Below are 6,611 nucleotides of genomic sequence, written 5' to 3' on the forward strand. Positions count from 1 at the left end.
TGTATCTTAACTTCTTCAGAGGTGCAAGATAGAAGTAATTGCTACAACCAGGGTCCCAGGGTAAGTTATTCTGCAATGTCGGCAGGAATGACATATTCCTATTTCAAACAGAAATTTTATGTAGCATATGGAAGAAGAATAGAAGGCATTTGTAGTGAAATGAGGCAACCAGGTGCCACTAATTACCAGGTAGTGGCTATGAGCTTGTGTCAAGCCCACCTGTGCCTGATTAGGGTGGGCCCCCACTGTGCATGAGCAGGATTAGGGGGCCAATAAAAGGTGAGGCCTGAGTTACAGGCTCAGCTCATTCCTGAGCAAGCCAGGAGAGAGGTCAGTCATTCTCGGAGCAATAGCACCGATCCAGGCTAGTCAACCCTGAGGGCTATAGACTCAGAGCACTATTTGTGAGTTTCTGCTGGAACACCTGGTGGGACCTTGGAGCGTTGTACCCTAAGAGAGGTTCATCTTGCAACAAGCATTCTTTTTTTGCAATGCATATAAAACAGAGGAAGACCCTGACAGGGTTAACTCCTGGTGGGATAAATTCCTGTAACTTTCCAATGAAGCAGCGTGAACATCTTCTGTCTTGTAAGTACAGATCTTGCTTTTAGAAACCAGACACTGCCAAGGCCAACTAGACAGCGAGGGGATTAACTTCTGTAAGAGTGTAGGTCTTGTTCTCAAAACAAGGCACTGCCAAGGCTAGCTAGGCACCGGGGAAGTGCAAACACCTGCACGGAGACAGCATGAAGATGCCACAACCAGCAGATAAGGGAAAAGTTATCTCGAGGGTCTAATTTCACTCTGTAACAAGAGGATGAAGTCATCGAAAAAAGGAGAGATAAAGAGTTCAAGTTTTGAGAAAGATTTCTTACTTCATCCAAAGACACGCTGCCCCCCGCCCTGACATCTCCCAGGAGAGGACTCTGCCCAGGCTCCGCCCAGACTCTGTCTGTCATGAATATTAAAATTACATGTTGTAAACTTATGAATATGTATGTAACCTCCCCCTATAAATACCCTAACCCTTTCCCTCGGGGGGCAGGAACTCTTTGTGCAGTGCGAGCTGGGAGTTCCCCGGATCCGAAAATAAATACCTTTGCAGGCTCAAAACTCTGTCTCTAAACAGTTTTGCTGGCCTTTTTGGGCTTCACATAGGCCTGCACAAAACTCCTAGAAAATACCTAGATACAAATAGCAGTTCTTAATTAGCCTGAATTGAGGTGATGGAGAAAGGACTAGGTACTAGGATTTCTGAATTACTTCAGTTGATTCAAGGACAAAATTTCATTAGCATTTATACTGAAAGTGGTAACAGAGACATGTGAGGTGTATGTACTACAGTTTTTTCATATTTATATAGCATTGTGAATCAAATCTTCCCCCTGCACCAGGGGAAGAAAAGCTGAAGCTGACAAGCCAGGAATTACACTGTACCAAGGAAAAGCTCCAGTGTGCAACTGGAACAGTATGTTAACTGGTATGATAGAGATTGTGAAATGTTGAGGGAAAATCTGGTCCCCTCCCAGTTTAGAAAATGGACTGAATAAGAGCATCTGTGTGGGTAAATATTTCTCCCATTCTTTGGCATTAAGTTGTTAGCTGATCTTTATCTGTTTTAACAAAGAAATCTTTCAGAAATTAGATAAGACCTGGGAAATAGCCGAGGGATATTTGTCTGTCAGTTTGTTAAGTCAAAAGCTTCAATCAAGCAGAGTTACTCATTGCTGGAATGCATCAGGACCCTTCTATTTTGGGCTGTTCCATTTTTTAACTCCCCTGCTTACCCTAACCCAATTGACTGTAGCTCTTCAGTGTCCCTTTTATCCCCACTATGACTGAGGAGATTTAATAAGGCAAAGACAATGATAAATACAAAACATGCAATTAAGTCTCATTACATTAATTCATTCTGGGGATAAAAAGCCAAATCTTGGAAAGATTTCTCTAGAGAGCAGTAGGAATTTTAAACAGCCAAAACAGAACATTGTGACTGCTAGGGCACTGTAGCCAAGTTCCCAGGGAAATCCTGTGGCTGGTTAAACCACAGGACAGAAGGCAGCCCACAGGTTCCTATCTTATTTCACAGCTGGAGGAATGCTCCTCAGCATGGTTTTCAATTACGGAGGTGCTGTGGCAAGAGCTGTGAAAATTGAATTTTATGAGACATAAGGATGAAAGTCAAGTCATCCTTCAGTTATAAATGTGGTGTAACTGGGTTTTAGGGATGCCCCTTTGTGCACACTCAGTGTGCTAAACTCTTTTAACTCCCTGGGTGGTCCAGGAATTCTTCAGCTGGGCCCTGCACAGAAGAGACCCTCAACCGAGCAAAGACAAAGTGACAGTCCCAGCTCCTCACCACCTCTACAACAAATGACTCAGCTCTTGTTGGAGATGTTCAGATGGGAATTTTAGACAATCCTGAGGATTCTTCTCAGGCAGCTCCTGATATGCCAAGACAAATTTCTATTCCCAAATATTTAATTTAACATCCTGGGTGGAGAGTCTGGCCCTTCCAGAGGCTTCTGATAGTTCCTGCTGCAGAACCATCCAGATTGCAGGCAGGTAAAATGTTTGTAAGAGTCTATAGAAACCATTCTTGTAGGTGTAGAAGTGGTCACACAGAACAAGCTCTTTCGTGCATAGTGAATAGAGAAAGATGTTTTCATTTAAAGTAATCTATAGCAATGGATAACACATGTGCTGAAGTAGTTGTGCAGGAAGTTTTGCAGGATCCTGGGCCAGCTGGGATGTGAGAACTGAGGGGATTATCAGATGATCCAGCAACTCAGGTCACTATCCAGACTGCAACCAACAGGCCTTTTGGGAGATCTGAACAATACCCTATGCCAAGGCCTCAGTCATTATTTTTATTATACAAACACTGTTAATTTTTTTGTGCCACACTGCTCAGGCAGAAAGCAAATCAACCCTCCCATCCAAGAAATATTGCATTTAACAGTTGGTCTTTGCCTAGGTAAGTCCAATGGTTTCCCAAGTAAATCAGTTCTCCCTGCTAAAAGTGAACCGTTCAGTACATGTTACATTAAAAATTTTATTTTATATACATTATATATACATAATACATATGCATTTAAATATACATAATATACATTAAAAATTTTTATCTCCCATGTCTGAAATATTAGAGAGGACTAAATATTAACAGCTGTTAATGTATTGCCAGATTCTACCAAAATACAAATTTTGAAGCACTTGGCTAGTGGTTTTGGTCAGAGTAGTTTTGTAACAAGTGTAACAATAGCCTAATTAAATTAGACTGTGACTGACACTATTAACCACTGTGCAGGACATCTCACACAGCAGTGCTATTTGCAGTGTTTCCTTTAAAAAAATAAATAACCAAAAAACAAACAAAACCCCCACTTTCTTGTAACCTGAACTGTGTGAGTCAGAAGGCAAAAATTTTCATTATATATACATTTTTAAATGAAACTAAAATTTTTATCTCTCACTATAGCCACAAGATAATTGAGTAATTCTGTAGATACTCTTTGAACAACATGTTCAGTCCCTAAATATTAAGTGTGTGGTCAACTAAGTATTGTGCAATGAAAAACAAAGAAAAGCAGCTGCTACTTAGCAGCTCTCCTTAGCATAGATACTAAACTGAACATGTATATTCCCCTAGCCCTCTTTGCAAGCCAAATATTGCTGCAGTTGCAAATATTTCCATGACAACAAGGGTCCACATCAACTGAGAAGACTGACTTATTTTAAATGTCCCAGCAGTATTCAGCTGATCGTGCCTGAATGTATTAAAACCATTTTACACCCAATTTAATCTCTGGTTTAATCTCAGGGTTTGCTTGAAAGATGAAATTAGGCCATTGTATTTATAGTAAAGTTCCAAAACCTTAAATAACACAGATCACTTTCCCTCTACCCTGCACTGTTCTATTCCCTGCAAATAGCTGCCACTTGTGTGTTTGCAGGGCAGGAGCTGATCTTTTTATGATATGTACCACTTCTATTAGGATCTTCAGGAGTTCTGTTGCAGTGAAGATTATTTATGGAAGGGTGTTTATTGCACGAAAGAAGGTGAATATTGACCTGGAAGATCTGATTTTCTTTTCTTGACCTTAAGAAATAGCCTGAATTTGTGGCTGCACTTTGTTCTCTATAAAATGGTATTATTAATATTTGAATTTTAAAGATACTTGTTAAGAGCCAAGTTAATAAAATCTAAATACACTGTTAAGGATTACTGTATAAAGGTGCACGTTGTTATTCAGCACATCTCCTCCCTGCAGGTATTTAATCACAGTTAGTACCCCACTTTAACAAAGAACTAGACCTCACATGTAGCCTCCTGTATCACTTCAGTGAAGCCTTAATATGAAGCTGACATGTGTTTAAGCTGGTTCTGCAACTAAGTAAAAAAAGGGGATCTCCTTCTTCCTTGGGATATTAATCATGTCCTCATAATTCCTCCTCTGCCATGCCAGCATAAGAATTTGGTCCCCTGCCCAGTGACCTAGATAGGGTAACACTGATCTAGCTAAAAAACAAACTTTCAGCTGCATCATTTCACCATAGGACTGCAGAAATGGTGTGACTTTTTTTTATATACTGCAGGGTTTGTTGGATGCAAGAACAAGCATTCAGGGAGAGAGAAGCACAGACTGCTTTTGGTGAGAACACTGATCTAAGTGCACAACAAACTGCATCTTGAAGATATGTTCATGCTCCAGACAGCCACAAATAAAATCAATTGCTTTGAACAATGTATTGCTGGGGTAAAATGATCCTATGCCATTAAGCTCAACACTGCAAAAGAAAAAAAGTGGTATTATAATCACTTACATGACTTATCAGATGAATTATTTACACATATTGTAGTTAGGCAAGGTGGGTAAATTTATTCACAATGATAAAGTAATACTGTCATTAAGGGAATCAGCTGAAAATACAGACTTTGTAAGTCATGTCACCTTTGAGACTGTTAGCACTGGTAATAATGAAAAATAAACCAGCCAAAAAAAGACTACAAGACACTGTTAGCCCAATCTGTTTTTTATTCCTCTACCCAGAGAACAGTTGTTCTATCACAAGGGAGGAGATGGAGCAGTGATTATTAAAAAGGACCAGAGCTGCTGCTGAAAATGCATGACTAAAAACACTGTTCTAAACCCCAGGCAGAATCTAGAGGGCTGGCAGAAAAAGACTTGTCTCTCAAAATGAATGTGGCATTATGATAGAAAAAAACCAAAATCTGTTTAAGTTCTAGGATTTCCTTTTGTTTGTAATCTCAATACACACTGTTTGTTCCAAATCCATTTTCTTTGTATATCACTTTATCATGTCTTCTACACTCCATTTCCCAGGAATTTATATCTGCTGAGGGAGTGGTTACCTAATCAAGGAAAAAGGTGACTGATGACTCTAGGTATAGCTATTGTGAGAGTATTACCACAGCTGTTTGTATATTATATTGAATATATTAATGAGAAAAAGCCACCAATCTTTTTGAACTAATCTAAACTTTCAGCATCCTATCCAAAGACAGAGTTTCACAGGTTAGCTGTACTTTAAGCACTTTATTTTCTTCCAAATACTTTTATTTTCAACCTTCTACCTGACAATTGCGTTCAATGCCCTCTAGATCTTCTAGTAGAAAAGGCAGTAATTCACTGCTTACTTTTTCTGTGTCACTCATGATGTTATACATCTCTGTCATATGCCTCCTTAACTATAGTCTTCTGAATTAGTATGTACACAGCTCATTATCTTGGTAGTCTTTGTCACTCATCTATTTGACTGCAGTATTCCAAGACCATGTTTCAAGTGACTCAAGAATATGGAAACAATAAAAAGAAGGGTTTCAGGGAATAAAGATTTATAGGCTTGAACACACGGCAAAATATGATCTTAAGGTGTCCCTGCTCATTGCAGGGAATGGATTATATGACCTTTAGAGGTCCCTTCCAACACAACCCCACATTCTATGATTCTGTGATTCAGCCAGCTGAAGAAGGCTGAAGTCATGAGTCAATATTGTCCTGCATTAAGCTCAGGTAAAGACATCTTTCTATATGGTTTCTAAATGGCCCATATACTCACACTTTATTTTTCTAACTCCCTGAAACTGAGAGGCATGGACCCCAATCCTGCTGGCAAAAATCCAGAGATAAGATATATGCAAAATGAAATTTAAATCCCTTGTTGAAACTTAATTTAAGGTAAGGTTCACCTTTCAGTTAACTGCTGCTGAAACTGCCATATCTCTCACAAAGCTATCCTGGTTCAGTGTAGTACTCTGTCAGCTTTGATGGCCAGCAGCCTGAAAACAAAGCAACAAGACTCAGGTTTGTTCCTTTTAATTTTACACACTGGCCTAAGTCACCACAGTTACTAGCAGTTGTTCTAATTCCATCTGAACTGTTTCCCAGAGCTTCTCATATCTTACTTTGCGGGATTTTAGGGAGATTCATGTCTGCAGTACAGTGAAGCAGGTGTCTAAAGTTAGGATGGTAAGGTCAAGCACTGTGAAGGTCACTCACCATATTCCTTGTTAAGGCTCAAGTGCAGTTGCAAAAGCATCTCAAACAGCTAAGATATTCTGTCCCTCTGCCCAGAAAACAATTGCA

This window comes from Calypte anna, chromosome 2, assembly GCF_003957555.1.
Source record: "Calypte anna isolate BGI_N300 chromosome 2, bCalAnn1_v1.p, whole genome shotgun sequence".
Taxonomy (NCBI): Eukaryota; Metazoa; Chordata; class Aves; order Apodiformes; family Trochilidae; genus Calypte; species Calypte anna.